The following is a 17,037-nucleotide window of genomic DNA, read 5'->3' on the forward strand; positions in this document are numbered from 1 at the left end:
TCCCAGATCCAGCGGTAGTATCCGAATGTCATTTCACCATCAATCAAAGAACCAATCTTGTTCAATTTAGACAAGGGTCTTGACTTAAAACAAGTCTATCGATTATATCCCACGGTATTGAAACGGTTGATATGTACATCGGGGTCTTCTCCTAACCCACGGAAAACATTGTGTCTCACCGTTGACACTGGATTGGCCATGTTTTCAATAGGTTGAATTACCCTTTTTGGAATTACAGTGGATGCAAGGTTGGGAGTTGTGTCAATCACGGCTTGGTTATCCCCACTAGACGGATTCACCAACAATTGGTTTACTCTGCTCACTTTGTCCTTGAGTTCTTCTTTTGTGAGCCCTCTCGTCTCGTTGACTAATTTGCAATTGGTTTACCTCGTATGACATACTCTTTGCAAGACATCATCCTGCAATCTAGGAAGTTCCACTAAGGCACTATCCTTCACTATCTCCCCGACAACGGCGCCAAAAAATATATGTGGAGGACAACTCAGGTCAACCTAACCTAACCTACCACACATCCGGGTTCTTGAGATGGGGAAAGTATATCCCACGGTGAAGGACAATGCCTTGTCAACAATTTGTCGTTGTGGTACAAGTACTCCAACCTCTTGTCACTAACACAGGGGTTAATGCTCTCAACACCCACCACTAGCCTCACGTCTCAGTCCAGTTGCAAGGTTTCAAGGGAAGTTTAGGTTGTATTGCATTATTATTTGTCAAGTTTTAGATTGTTGTTTTATGACAAGTTTCATTGCCACAATTGGCAAAGTGCAATGATGTGTTTTTGCCCTTCCAGGTGCATCATACATGTGAGTGCCAATCTATGCAATTGAATGCAGGCCCAATGATTAAACCAACACTTTGAATATTCAAATTTCCAATTTATGATTAACCATTTGCATACATCCTCACTTGGAAATCATGCACACACACATTCAATTTATACATCAAACCATTGCCAAGTTCACTTTCTTTTGCCGAATCAATGTCCCATGCATGCCGAGGTTCAATGTATCATTTCACACAGCGGGTCTTTGATATGGTTTCAGTTTGTGACCTATCGGTATGGCATTCGGTCATAAGCTTGTGTCCCAAAATAGGGGTACCGTGCCAAAAAGCACCATTTACAGGCTTGATTTACAAAGCAAGTGCCCTATGGTTTCTTCCGATTACAATTCTGATGCTACCGAGGGTTTCAGCATGGAAAAATAACATATAACTTGCTTTTTGAAAATTTTCAATCGGACAACATTTGCCTAGTCAATTACTTGTGGGTTCTTTTTCCGTAATTATGTCAGTTTTACAAAGCAAGTAATTAAAATTAATTCCGGAATGAGAAATGGACATCACAGACGCGTTCAGCATGAAAAATTAACACAAGGTACTTTTTTGTATTTTCTGATACGGCATCCAGAAGGTCCAATTTCAACGCATTGAAAGTAAAAATTCAAACTTTTTTACATGGCAAACTGAACCAAAGAAAATCATGTGAATCAAAGTAAATTTCCAACTGGTTTTTCAAAGGAATATTCCAAAAATATGCTAAAAGAATCCAACTAACTTGCTCCTGAAACCGGTTGCCAACTGTCGGTTGGAAGCAATGGCAAGCTGGTCAACAGTCTCAGTCAAAGTCAAGCCTCTGTCAAAGTGAACTGGTCAACAGTTGACAGTCCAGTCAAAGTCCACAGCCTAGCTAGCCTGCCTAGCTAGGTTCCACACATATGCCGGCTGCAGCTAGCCTGCCTAGCTAGGTGACAAGTGTCAAATTGAGAGGGTGCCACGTGTCAGCACCTGATTTGCTGGAAAGTGGTTACTCAAAAATGAAGCGGATCACTTCGCCACGTGTCGTTTTCTGGTTTGTGGTTGATTTACAAAGGTTTTGGGTGAAAAATACATGGGGAAGAGACGATTTCCGGCGGAAACGCGACGGAGCAGTTCCGTCGAACGGAACTCACGAAGAAGGAGACAAGAAGAAACAACAGCCGCGCCGGAATGCGAAGCAGAAAGGGGAGAATCGTCGAGCCGGTCGGGTGGAGACGAGGAATGAGGAGGGTGAGGGAATACAATGGCAGGCGGTAGAGAAACGTAGCTCACGAACTATAGACGAAATAGCGTATTCTCAAAGGACGTGAACAGTATCACGCAGAAAACGTCGACTGAATTACTGCTGCACTTGCTCAAGGGTGGAAGTAAAGCTGTTACAAGTGTAGCATTCAAAAGTGAAGTAGTTCCTTGACGCGCCAGCTCGTTGAACTCGTCCGGGAGAGGCTCAAGAGCGAAGCTCACTGTGAGGGTAGTGCAGCAGGGACAATAGGTTTGGCCATGCAGCTGGAGATAGGCTCCCAGGATCAAACGAAAGCTAGATGATCAGGACCGTGCGGTAGCCAAAGGAGAGTCGCATGCTCCCTTCAAAAAATCGAAAGAACACTTCCCACAGTAGCATCCGCCATATCCACGAGACGGAGACAAACGAGGGGTAAGACCAAGAGAGCTAATAGGAGAACCGATAGCAAGTGAGAAGAAGGAAGACCCAGTAACGGTTGAGGTAATGGGAGAGCCAATACTAGGAGAAAGAATGGAAGAGCCAACAATGAGAGAAGAGATTGGAGAAGAAAAAAACAGAAGACAAGCCCGAGCTAGGTGGTGTATACGAAGGTTTTGAAGGAGAGGTTTCGACAGGTGAAGAGCCAGATGTAGGAGGTGTGTAAGATGGTGAGGAAGGTGGCGTTTCTACAACAGGAGAGGAGCCAGAAGGAGCGCTTCCATTGTAGGGAGATGACTCGAGAGAAAGAGGGAGATGGCAAATCGGATGTAGGTGAGGGAGAGAGAGAGAGAGAGCAAGAGCAAGAGGTCAGCAGCAAATCTTTCTTTTTCACGAGGGTGAGGGAGAGGGCAAGAGCAAGAGGGAAACTTCCAAGAGGAGATGGAGGTGAGGGGGAGGGAGGGGAGGCAGTAGTCGAGATGGAGAGGTGGAGAGGATGAGGGTGGGTGGTGGAGGATAGGGTGGTGGATTGTGGTAATCCCCCCCCTAATCCACTTATCCAAAACAAATAAACCACTCTCCTTTTGGGCATGCCCATTTGGCACTTCGGTACCTACAAATGCGCACCATGCCGCATGTACACATGACTGCCAATCCGGTCACGGTGACCACAATTGTCACAAGCACAATGTCACTGATAATACCACTGAACTCCTCATGCATACTGTAGCATAGCATCCGTCAAATATGAGCCACTAACCTGGTCCTCAACCACAATAAAACATGATGCTAACTGAGATCCATGTACCCAACTGTATGGCATCACATAAATACACTGACATGCTGATACATAGGCAAAAATACCCACTGAAATACAATGCATCAGCAAGACTATCCACATCAAAAAATGCATCACAACATGACCATGCTGAGGGTCTCATGGTCACACCTCATCAATGCCACTGCATAGCATATATCTCTGCAAAACAAATGAATAAATACATAGTACATACCATAACCCAATGGCAACTGACCATCACAGCATCTGCATATAGTACCATGCCAAAATGTCAACATATCAAGGCATCAAAACACTGCTGAAAGAGTCATCTGTCATGCATGAAAGACCAATCATCCATCCCTCTGGAACATAATACAACTATCCTGAAGATCATCCTGTCAATGAAGAATGACTGTCCATCAATCATGCCATCATGGCAAAGAGATGCACTATCCAATCATGGCATCAATAGCATCCAACCATGTACACTGATCCATGGCATAATCCCAAATCACTGCAACATCCTGTCAACCATGCACAAATAGCATGTATACCATCACATGTAAAGCATCTGAAACACATAATACATCAATGTGACAATCATCCCATCAATGCATAAACGGTAAGGCCCAATGCAATCACTGGCATAAACATAAATGATGCTGCATAACATCCCAATAGACATCCTGCAAGGCATCAACCATAAAGTACATATCCATGTCCTGCTGGCATACACCACTGCAATCATCAATCATCATAACAACAAATCCACAAATGGTATAACCATCCAACACCAAAATGATCAAGATATGCATCAACAAGATCCAATGGTGCCTGACATCAATGGCCCTGCCCCACTGACCACAATGCCTGTCTGATACCATCCTCAATATAGTCCAAGCATAGGACATAAGATAACTAGTACCGCCATGTGCTCGGTACATCATCAGTGTGCTCAAAGCACCAACACCTGCTGCAAGATAATAAAGCAAAAATCCCACATGCATCCTAACATACCACATGCAAATCCCTCTGAACAAATGATAATGTAATGCCCAGCCAAATGATAGCAACCATCCCATCATGCTGTGCACAATGCAAAGAGAATGCTGGCACATAGGAATATGCAATGCAATCATAGGCAACAGTGTCTAATGCAAGATAGGACAGTGAATGCATATGCAACACAAAGAGGGTAGTCGATGTCGATGTCAATACCAATCACTCCACTCAACTTACCACACTCGGTTACATAGAATTCAGGATGCTCGAGGTCTCGGCCCACCCCTACCATCACTCAGCTAGCAGGATGAAGCACCCATAACCTCACACCCATGGCTCACTGTCTCATTCAGGCGAGACGGGACCTAACAATAACATCTCCAGATCGGAATGACATATCAAAAAAGATAAAAAAGTGCATGTGAAAAATGTGAGTGCACAAGCAAATGTGACTGCTAGGTGATAGATCTAACATAGACCAGGCCTAGGCCCACCATGTCTCTCCCATCCAGAGATGTCCTAGCAGCTGCCATGCAAGTGCAATCGACAATTGGTCAAATACCACCACGTACGTCCAAGGACCACATGCTCTTCCATTGTTCCTGTAGGCAATACATAAAAACATACCTGCAACATGTTTTTAGCAATGATTATATCCAAAGTTACATGGCCAATTGGTTTTGTCCGCGTGCCATTTATTGCTCTAACCGTCGCATTGGTTGGGACAATGCTTCCTTTTGGTAGGGTCTGCCAAGCTTCGAATGATATGAAGTTATGACTTGTGCTTGGATCTAGCAAAGCATCCAATCCAAATGTAGTTTCATTGGTGATTTTTAGAGCTAAGGGAATTCTAGCAGGTTCAACCTGTGGTTCATCATCCCCTAAGTCTTCATCCTCGAGGGTGCCTTTATACAAAGTCATCCTTTTGGATTTTTCTCTCACCTCTCTTTCTTTTGCTTCCTGGCGAGCTTGCAGATGTGCCAGTTTTTCCTTCTTTTTCCTCATCTGATTGCTATGGATTGTTTGAAGTGTTTGCAAGGTCAAAGGTCCATAAAAACTTTTTAACTTGCTTCCATTTATATAACCTTCCATCACCACTCCATCAAGTGTAGAAATTCTAACTGCACCTTGTGGCGTAATTTCCACTACTTGATAGGGTCCCATACCCTGATATTTCAACTTTCTTTTCGTGTTCCTAACACCGTACATGAGGCATAAATCCCCTTCCTTGAGGTCCTTATTTTTAAGGTTTCGGTCAAACCACGTCTTTCGTCGCAGTATTTCCACCTTCATTCCATACGTTGCATGGAGTCGAGTCTCCTCGAGTTGCTCGAGATCCACTAGTCTTTCTGTTAAGGATTCCTCTGTCAATCTTTCGCGAATTGCCACCCTTAGACTTGGTACTAAATATTCCATCGGCATGACTGCCTCTAAACCAAATGCAAGACTGAATGGTGTACAATGCGTTGCCACTTTATACGCAGTTCGGTAAGCCCATAAAGCTGCAGTGAGCTTATGCTCCCAGTTGCCACGACTGGCTTCCACCGTCTTGGTCAAGATTTTACATAGCGTTTTGTTTGTGCTCTCAGCCTGACCATTGGCTTGAGGATAATATGCTGAAGACTCTCTATGGATGATCATGAATTCAGTCGTCAGTTTCGCGATTACTTCATGTAAGAAATGTGAGCCGCGGTCACTGACTAGTTCCAAGGGACATCCATAACGTGATATCACTTGTTCATATAGAAACTTCGCAGTTGACTTGGCATCTGCTTTACGTATGTCTTTCGCTTCCGCCCATTTTGTGAAGTAATTGATGGCCACTATAATGTACCTAGCTTGGCTATTAATGGCAATCGGACTAATGGGGCCAACAAAGTCTATTCCCCATTTTTCAAAAGGTTGTGTAGCTAGGTTCATTGACAGAGGCATTCTGTCCCAATTCTGTGGTTTTGCTGCTCTTTGACAAGGATCACATCTCTTCACGAATTCCGTTGCATCACTAAATAAAGTGAGCTACCAAAGGCCTGCTTGAAGTACCTTTCGTGCTGTGGTTTTGGCCACGAAGTGTCCTCCTGCTATCCCTGAATGTGCCTCGTCATCTTCTCTAACGCATCTGCGCATAACACCGTCTTTTCCTTGTTTGTATAACTGTCCTGCAATAAGTTGGTAAGAAGCCACATCCCTAATCAACCTTCTTGCTCTTGCCATGTCCAAGGCTCTATCAGTGGGAAGTCCATTTGTTAGGTAATGGCAAATCTCTTCCGCCCACTTGGGAACTAAATCCACTAGAAACAATGGTGCGTCTGGTAGATCATCGTCCACCCGTATTGGCGCTTCTCCATTGGGAATTCGAGACATATGGTCGGCAAGAACATGTGTTCTGCCCTTCTTGACTGCGACTGTGAAGTCAAACTCCATCAAAATCAATAGCCAACGAGTAATCCTTCCCATCATATAGGGTTTGTTCACTAGGTATAGGAGCGCTTGGTGATCGACAAAAAACACGAATTTATTTGCCAATAAGTAATGCCTGAATTTCTTCACCGCATACACCATTGACAATCCTTCTCATTTTGTGGTGGTATAGTTTCTCTCTGCATCATTCAGCTGGCGCCTCGCAAAGTATATGGGATGATCAAACTTCTGCTCGCCAGGCTGAGCTAGCATGCAACCTATTGCAAAGTTGGACGCATCAATATGAATGTGAAATATCAAATCCCAGTTTGGTGCACGTAGGATTGGTGCTGATGCTAAAGCTCGTTTCAAGGCATCATATGCCTTGTGACATTCATCTGTCCATACGAAGTCGATTAATAACCTGTACAGCGGTCGAGCTAGTTCCACGTACATATAGATGAATCATCAATAATACCCAGTGTATCCAGTGAACCGCTGAACACCCTTAAAGTTTGTTGGTGGGGGTAGTTCCAGGATCAATTTGATCTTGTTGAAGTCTGTGGAGATTCCATTCCTGAACACCACATGACCAAGGATAACACCATGTCTTACCCAAAATTGACATTTTAGCGGGTTAAGTGAAATCTTATATTCAAGTAGAGGCGCATACCATGTTTCATCTGCATCACCCCCCATTCTCCTCTCATTTGACGCTTCAAACTGATTCACTGTTGTTGTCCTAGCGGTCATTTCTGATTCGGCAACAAACAAGTTGCCACCTTGTGGATGAGATTTCCACGTTGTTAGGTCCACTTTTGTCACACGGAAGTATCCTTTCTGAGATAGATCGTGTTTGATGACCAATCGTGCACTACTCCTACTGATCTCAAGAAGGGTCTTCCTAGAATAATGTCATAAGAGTCAATTGGGTTCTTAAAATCCATAACTACAAACCACACGTGATAGGTGATGCCAAAGGTTTTGACCCTTAAGTAGTGGTTCCATAAGCCAACTTGACTATCAACGAAGTCTTCTCCATGAGCGGGCTTCCCCATTTTTCCCAACATTGTTTTGTCATGATGCTCACTCTCGCACCGCCGTCCAGGATCGCTTCCACCTTCCTATGATGATCGCTTCCACCTTCCTATGATGGTATGATATCGGAATGACAACATTAGAGTCATCACTTTCAAAGTATTGCCCTAACTTATTGATGGGCACCATAGGCGTGTCATCTTCTAAGTTAGACTCTTCTTTTGTCCACTTATCATCATGAACTTCTGCCATTGAGTCGAGGTGTCCGTTTATCCAATCTGATAAATCATGCCATAATGTCGGGTTTCCCCTTAGTAATGATGCAATTGGCATCTTAACTTCCATGGATAAGAATGCAGCAAGTCCTGCGACATCTCTTGGCCCACCTGGCACTGTAATGCCATCAAACTGTCGTTCTATATCATCGCGAAGGTTGTTTAGACCCTCGTGTCCTAATCGTTCCATGACCGGAGCCTCCTCAAACATATGATCCATAAGCAGAGGATTATCGATTGACAATCGATCTTCGTTCGTTTTCGCTATGATAGATGGTACTTTGACCGGTGCTCTATGCGTTGGGTATTTCTGATGTTGGGGGAATTTAATGTCGACCCGCACTTTGGTTTCAACCTGCGTTGCTTGACATTCCTCTACTAGAGCTTTGGTCTTCACCAAATTCTCCTTCTCCTGGATGGGATTAGGATATTCGTGAAATCCGCTCGGTGTATTTGGTCTTGGCTCTTCTGTCTTCCTTCCCTTAGACCCTCGTCTCCTTTATGTCCTTGACTGGATTTCATTTCAGAACTTCCTATCGTTTCTGAGGTTGCTACAGTGGCCGTGTCCTCATCGGAACCGCTTTACATTATCACCTTATCCTTTCCCTTGCCCACTTTGATCGCTTGCTTTTTAGGTGGGTTATTTTGGGGTTTTGGATTCTATGACGTTCCAGCTTGACCCTCTCTCTCCCTCTTGCGCAATTCTCGCGTGATTGCCTTGGCTTGCATACGAGTAATTGCGTTCAAGGATACCTGAACAATGCGTCCGCGTTCAATCCCTAACAAGTTGAGACTTGTCGTTCTTGGGTTTGAAGCATCTACATGTGCTCTTCGCATTGTACAATCTTTATAGAGATGATCGATACCACAACCACTGCACAATGGAACATTGGCAGCAACTGCGGTGGTAACTGGTGGTGCATTATTGTGCATATATGGGCAATCCTTATAATAATGAGTCCCTGCACATCCATAACATTGGACAGGTTGTCCCGCTTGCGCTTTTTGGGGGCACTCATTTGCCTTGTGCGGTCCATTGCACTTGTAGCATTGGATTGGAGGTCTTTGGTTTGTGTTGTTCATATCCCTAGCCTTGGCATTGACTAGCGCTGTTTGGTACACTGGGATATGTTGATCTCCGTGAACAACATAATGACTGAGGTAACTCATGTACTCATCTTCCTCTGGAGTGGATATCGGTTGTTCAGCGTAAGTCTCTATGATCCTTGGATCAGGCTCCATCCAACCCTGGGCTATTTCTTCCACCATCACTTGATTCATTGGAGTGATTCTTGGCGGAGGTGGTTGAGGTCCTAGGATGGGTGGTAGTAATGGCACATTTTGCGATTGATACAACATTGCTCTAACATTGTTAGCCCCTTGAATAATTTGGTTCGATTGTAACGGTGGAGCTGGCAATGCTAGTTGTTGCGGCCTAGGTTGATATGTCTGTGTTTGTGCTGGTGGCAACATTCTTGGGTATCTGCAAAGGGATGTTTCATGGTTTCCCCATCTATTACAGTGTCCACACCACAAGGCCGGTGGCCTTGCTCGTAGCCTTGGACATTCATTCGAGGGATGATTCCCTGAGCATACACTGCACCAAACCATATCTCGTCTTGGGTACAAGTGCGCATTTCCTTGGTTATTATGATGAGCTGCGTTTTTTGCTTGAGGATTTAACCTCGCAACTATCAGATCTGCAAGCTCATTGTCAAATTGATTGGCATAAACAACAAGCTAAAATGGTATATAAAGGCCATGCTACTCAAGTACCATTACTACAAGAAGGGACATGAACGCAGTCTTCAACGCAAAACAGTGGTGATTCCACTATTGCAAAAAGTAAAAATAAAACTGCCCTACTACATGATACCCCATCAACAAAAAACTCTCCAACTCCAAACTCTACACCTACAACCTCGACTACACAACCCCACGTTCCACAACCTCGCCAATGACCAACGCCTAGTTCACACAATACCATGACAACATCATCAATGACAAGGTGGGTTCCCACCAAGCTGTTGGATGCTCAAGGATACTTCAAGGGTGAAAGAAATGTATGGGTACCTCGTGAACCTCGACATCAAAAGCCAACACTTTCTTCCCATTCCAAACCTCGCCAACTCAAAGCCAAGAAAGCTCAACGACGTAAAAGAACACATCACCAATGGGTGCCAGTCAAGTTACTAAGGAGCCAAGGTTTTTACCAAGGCAGTGATCAAATATGGATACCCAAACAAAAGAAGGCGGCTATCACAACACTCTCATATGTAGCTGCGCGCAACCACGAACACCTCAAAAGACGAAGCTGGTATGGGCATGAAAGACTAACGGATCTATAAAGGAATCAAGCCCATCACCAACAACAGATGTACCACGCAAAAGAGCAGAACCACAAGAACCTACCTGGAGAAGAGTCATTGGCAAACCACACTTCAAAAGGTATACACACAAGAACCTGCTCTAATAGACAAAGGCAAGGGCAAATTGATAGATGTTACCAATGTTTCTTCATCATTGACATCTATATCCTTTTTGCCAGTGTCACAAACAACCACAAGGGTGACTAGACCTAAGGTAGTCACACAAGAACCTACCGTGGGTAAAACTAGTCTTCCAAAGGATGACACACAACACTTGGGAAAGGAAACAGATACACAAGAACCTACTTCCACAATGAAAGTAGAACCACAAGAACCTATTCATCACCCAAATGATACAAGGATCGAAGAGCATTCTGAAGCAGACATAATCAGGAGACCACGACCATGCTCAAGGACCTTGCACAAACGGTCATCACCACGACATCGCAAGTCAAAATACCACCAACAATAATGGTGTCAGCCACAAGGTATGCCACTTGGATCTTCAATGCCTTACCTTGGACCAAGTGTCGCACCTCAAATGTTTGACTAGGTAGGTCAATACCTAAGCTAGGGCACAATCTAATTCAGCCAACATTCTAGGGTCCTTAGCCAAACTACCTCACCAAGGCAGGAACATACATGCACAAGCACTCACAATTCTAAGGTCAAAGCCCGAGTCCAAGTCAAAGTCAATAACACAGTTAGGTGCTAGAGGCACAACACATTCATCAAAGAGCTTAAGCACTAACTAGGGTCAACACATTCCAAGCACTCACATCTACCCTATCAAGTCCACAGGATGGAATGCACATTGCCACAAGCACAAAACTATTGAGGAAGAACACTACAGGACAGTTGCAGGACTGCAGGCCCAAGATTATTGCAGCGCCCTGCAATAATCCAAGGCAATAAAAATCAACTCCAATGTGTTTTGGCAATTCAATACATTGGGAATCAAGGGTCCATCACAATGGGACGTGAAATTCAGCTCAACAGGTGCCAAAAATCTGGATGCTGCAATAACACTGCATTGCATCGAAATTATGCAAACTGCCACCAAATGTCATCCAGGCAGTAGCCAAGCATATACCAGGACTGTCAAGTATACCAGGGACAATCAATCCCTAATATCAGCCAGGTATGCACTATGTGAACATCTTGATGCATTAATGGTTAATGCATCGGCAGGTTTAATTTCAGCTATCAGAAGGCAACCAAGGGTTCCTAATGGGTATACTGCACCTCAGTAATGCCATGAGACTACTCAAAGGGCAACAACATGGTTAGTGCAGCCAGAAATCAGGGTGCTGCATTAACTGGTTAATGCATCGGGTGTTTGAAACCTCATCAAGAAAAGTGGTATACATGCACAAATGTGTTTAGTTAAGCATGTAGGAGGACAATCATGACTGTGTTGCATCACAATAGGCCACAGGTACAGCAATTTATGGCACGCTGCAATAACAGGTTAATGCATCAACATATGTCAAAGTGGTCAAGTGAAGGACCAAGTATGGATTTTGAAGCAAGAATTTGGGTCAAAAGAATGATAATGTACCACTGACCACTTGCCAAATCAACAGGAAACATTTTTTAGGGGGCACTGCAATAACAGATTAATGCAGCGTGCTGCATTAATTCAATATAAGCTAGAAGAACAACGCACTGCATTATCGATTTTAACTATATGCTACTAAAATTTCTACTGAACCACAAACACTCCCAAACAACCACCACTTCCCAACCACCTAAAAATCCACTCTTCCACCATGTCTTTTGACACAAAATTCATTCGTCGCCATTTTAGCTCTCTTCACGATGAGGAAATAGAGTTTACAAGTGGGCAGTCTGAAACCAGGTCTCATCTTCCCGGACAATCCACTGACGAAGAGGCTAGAGAAATCGAAGAAGCACTAAGAATCTCACACCAGGAGGCAGCGAAACGACAACAAAAAAGAAAAGGAAAGACCACGCAGAAGGCACCACAGGAAGCTGGAGAACCCTCAACAGCAAGCGCAGTACCACATAAACTAAAAGCCAGCTCCAACACAAGCACGTCTAGCCCCATGACTGAAAAAGCCATCACAATTTTGACGAATTCCAAGGATGGAATTCAGATCAGGAAGGGGGGCATGTTACGCAAGTAACATCTCCATTTTGGCAATTGGTTGTATTCATTCATTATAGGCCGTGGGCTAAGAATGCCAAATAGGGCTAGAAGGCTAAGGCAGAAAATTAGGGTTGAACCTCCCTTCCTTAGGTCTATGTATACAAGCCAAGTTGGTTGACTTGGTCTTCATTCATTCATTTGCGGGAGTTGGAATAGAGAGCAGTTTCCTTCACTCTTGTGTTGTTGTCTTGCTTCCTTTCCTTTACTCTTGCTTTGTTGCTACGCTTACGATCGATTCCCCTTCACCACGCTCACGCTTCTCTCCTCTATTCTTCTAATTCCCCTCTCCCTTACGATCGCGTAGTGACTAGGATTGAATCCAAGGACGGTGCTCGTGACAACACTGTGTAACCACAAGTGAATCAGCTCCCACAAGGATGTTGCTTGGAGGACGAGCTCTCCGAAGCAGCTTGGTTGAAGATCCCCACGACACGTTAGTCTCCGTGGAAGGCTTAACACCCACCTATTGTATAATTTATTTTGAATGGAATAAATTACCATTTTCTTTTAAAAAAAATGCTCTCCCAAATTTTTACAGAGGATTCAGTACACTCACTCTTCACCATTCTCCAATAGTTGCTTTTCTCTACCCATGGATATCTCTATTTTTTCACTTCTCTACCTATGGGATGATGTGGCATTTTAGACCACCGCCATGGACTTTTTGTCCACATTGTTGAGCTTGAGATAGGGTGCTTACACTCCCATGTATTGTATACAATTTTTTTAATGGAACACATTACCAATTTTTGTTTTTTTTTAATGTACCATATATTTTCCTCCAAATGAGTAATTTTCAACATTGGGTTCATTCAAGATCATCTAAGCTATCCCATACCTGGACCCAATGGAATTTTTTTAAAAAATCAACTCAGATGGTTTAGAAGGATCACAATAAGTCCAAGCTAGCCTGATGGAAAATCATATACAAAAGAACAATTCAATATACCAGATCAAACTACTAAAATGTTTTCAAAACTATTTCAACTCAAATGGCTTAGGACTATCACAATATGTCAAGAGTAAGTCCAAGCCAGTCCAACGGGAATTCAAATATGAAACAACAATTTAAACCATTGTGCTAGTTTACCCACATGTGTTTGTTGTCCTTTCAACCACCAAGCGATAGATAATGAAGAAGCATCCTTTTGAATAATACTATTTTGATCAAGCTAGTTCCTATGACTAACTTCACCTACATGCAAATATATGGTTTTGACTTTATGCAAAGTCTCATCTCATTCTTATACCTGATTCTCATTTGCTCTCCAAATAATGAAAAGTTCAACCAAATTCGAGCATCATGAACTAGCTTGGTGGCTGGTAATTCACCACACTCTCTAAACATTGATTGGTTGGTAATTTACCGCAATCTCCAAATAATCATGAGATACCACCTTCAATTAGTGAGAATTTGATCCGTTCTCCTGAGCCAGCTTCAATCGCTGAACCTAATTTTGGGGAATCATGGGCCAACTCGGTGGCTTGTAATTTATTGCATATTATACTATAGCATGCAAAACGTGTAGTGGTGTTAAGTCTTCTTGACGGAGACCAACGTGTCATGGGGATCTTCAACCGAGCTGCTTCGGAGAGCTCATCCTCCAAGCTACTTCCTTGTGGGAGCTAGTTGACTTGCGCAGCTGCGCGGTGTTGTCACGGGCACCGTCCTCGGATTCAATCTAAGCTACTACGCGATCGTAGGGGGAAGGAAAATGAGAAGAATAGAAGGGGAAAGCATGAGCGTGGTGAAGGGGGAATCGATCGTATGCGTAGCAACAAGCAAGAGTAAAGGAAAAGAAAGGAGACAAGACAACAACACAAGAGTGAAGGAAGCTCTTCTCTATTCCAACTCAAGCAACTGAAAGAATGAAAGAACAAAGTCAACAACCTTGGATTTTATACACAGACCTTTTAAAGGGAGGTTTAACCCTAAAACTCGGCCATAGCCTTTTTGCCTTCTAATCACCCTTGTTGGCCCACGGCCTATAATGAATGGAATACAAGATTACAATATATGGACTATGTTACTTACGTAACATGCCCCCCTTCTTGTACTAAATTCCATCCTTGGAATTTTAAAATTGTTTGGGCTTAAGAATATTCGTTGTCAGACAGGCTTTTATAAGAGCGTGTCTGGCAAATAATTTTTTGGATAAGCCTGTAAAATACAGGTGTGGCGGCCAAAAATGGGTATCCACCATGTCTTCAAAAGTGCGGATATGGCATGCATGGAGATTTCATACTCGGATGTATAGCCGACATATTTGCTTTAGATCTCGGCCTATATCCGGATTGAATTTAATTTCATGCCGCAAGGCCATGTCTTGCTCTTCCAAAATGGGCGATTGGCACGGCATGGTATCCAATAGCAAAATTATGAGTCTATTAAAATGACGGGATCTGGTACTTCTTGGTATTTCTAATTCCAGTCGCGTAGTTGTTGTGCCAAGCTTGTAGAGGTAGCTGTTGGGGCAAAATTGAATTTTGGAAAACTGTAAACAATGTTGAGATCTTGCTTCTGCAGGTACCTAAAAGTTGTCCAGCTCCACCTTCTTGTCGCGGGCATAAACGTTGGGTCGGTGCACCGATCTCTATGGGCATGACAATAGTAGCTCCACACAAGAAGGTGTTGCTTCAAAAATGTGGTTCTCCACCTTGGCTGTATGCCCATTTGCTGGTCCGTTGTTGGTGGGAAATTACTGGCCTGTAGTTGCTCGTATCCGCCGCGCGACTTCCTTGGATGGTCATCTGCCCAACACCACATTGATTTACTGATGAAGCATGTGAGGGTTCGGACATCCATTATGTCGATCATTCGTAAGCCTTGCATTTGCATTTCCCTGTCCAGGTGCAAAGATTAGCTTGTGTTTGCACATCCTGGAAGCTATAAACGGCCTCAGTCCATTCCTTTGTTGGCGGTGGTGGCAGCTTTTGCTGGGCATCATCTTCTTCGGTAACAAGTGGCACCTCCGCTGGTAGATCCGGAAATAAGGTTGCGGGGGCCGGCGCGGCATCTGTATTATTGACGAGCGGTTGCAGCATTTGTTGTACAAAATTGTGGGTATCCGCAGTGCCATGTGCTTCCTTTGGAATTGCTGGCTCTTGTGTGGAGACGGGTGGGGTAGGCAAAATTGGGGGGGAATGGGGTGTTGGAGCCGAGGGAGTTGGAGAGGTTCTGGAGGTGAATATATATGGTGGAATATACTTAACAGGGTAACTATGTAGATGAGCGGGAGTAGAGGTGTTGCGACGGGTGGCAGTAGTAGTGAGGTCCTCCAGGGGTGGCTGTAACGCCATAAAAATTGCCCATTCGGCTTGCTCTTCCTTGAGGGTATGCCCTTCGGGATACGCTACATGAGAAGTGTCATAGTTATTGGTGTAATCGGTGTACACGGTGCTTATGCACTCATATACCCAATTGTACAAAATTATAATCCCCATTGGATTATATTGCGTGATGTTGCGGTCCACCAAAAACAGATAGCACGTGCGTGCTTCAATCCATCCATGTGTTTGAAGCCAAAATTGGGATTCAAAAATGCGATCTTGCGGATATTGGTAATCCGGCAAGTCGGCTGGCTTGGATACTTCCATTACAGGTTTAGAGGGTGCAAAATTGGTGGATTCTTGGATGCACCGACACCATGAACAGAAGTTGAGTACTATTGGATGAAGAGGTAATTGATAAATCTCGGTTTGATCTTCTAAGCAGAGATCTCCCCGGAAAAAGGACATGGCAAAAATGGGGTGTGTATAATACGTATATTTTTCTAAGAGGGTGGTGAGTTGGAGGGGGTGAAGAGGCTGTGTGAGATCAATGGAGTATTGTACAGAGGAGGCAGCAAGGGCATTAAAATAATACATTAGCGTTTGGTCCACCGTACGGTGTTCCAAAGCCAAGTTTACAATATTGGACGAGGCTGCCATTATGAGTCGATGCTCTGTTTCAAGTTGGTCATCCGGCGACACTGGGATCTTGGGGATCTCCTCCAGTTCGTGGATTTGCTGCGCTCGTTCGCGGAGTAATCATTCGGCTCCTTGCAAGGCATCCTCCAGTTGCGTTGCTTGGTGATGCAGGTTCATGTTGGTTGTGTACGCCTCTTGTATATGCTCCTGTGTAACCCTGTCTTTTTCCCTTATCAGCTCTTCATTATGGGCCTTTATCTTTTGTAATTCCGTCTCTTTTGCCTTTTTTTCCTTTTGATGCTCCTGTTGGGCCTGTCGTAGTTGTTTTTCCAAATTTTGTACTTGTTGATGCAGTACTTCTTCATTGGCCATGGACATTTCTAAAGCTTTGTTCACCTCCTCTTGGCTCTTCAGTTGCTCTTCCAGCTTCTTGATTTGACTTTGGTTCCTTTCGAATATTTGAAGGCCAAGAGTCTGGAAGTAAACAAGCATCTTTAGAAATTCCCTTTCCCTGTCGGGTACGTCGGTGTGCATTTGTTTGTACTGCTCGTATGCCTCATCATCCTTGTAGTGCTCGGAGGACGTGGTGGCCACAG

The sequence above is a fragment of the Cibotium barometz genome, chromosome 12 (assembly GCF_041138505.1).
Source record: "Cibotium barometz isolate CiBa-2024 chromosome 12, ASM4113850v1, whole genome shotgun sequence".
Classification (NCBI taxonomy): domain Eukaryota; kingdom Viridiplantae; phylum Streptophyta; class Polypodiopsida; order Cyatheales; family Cibotiaceae; genus Cibotium; species Cibotium barometz.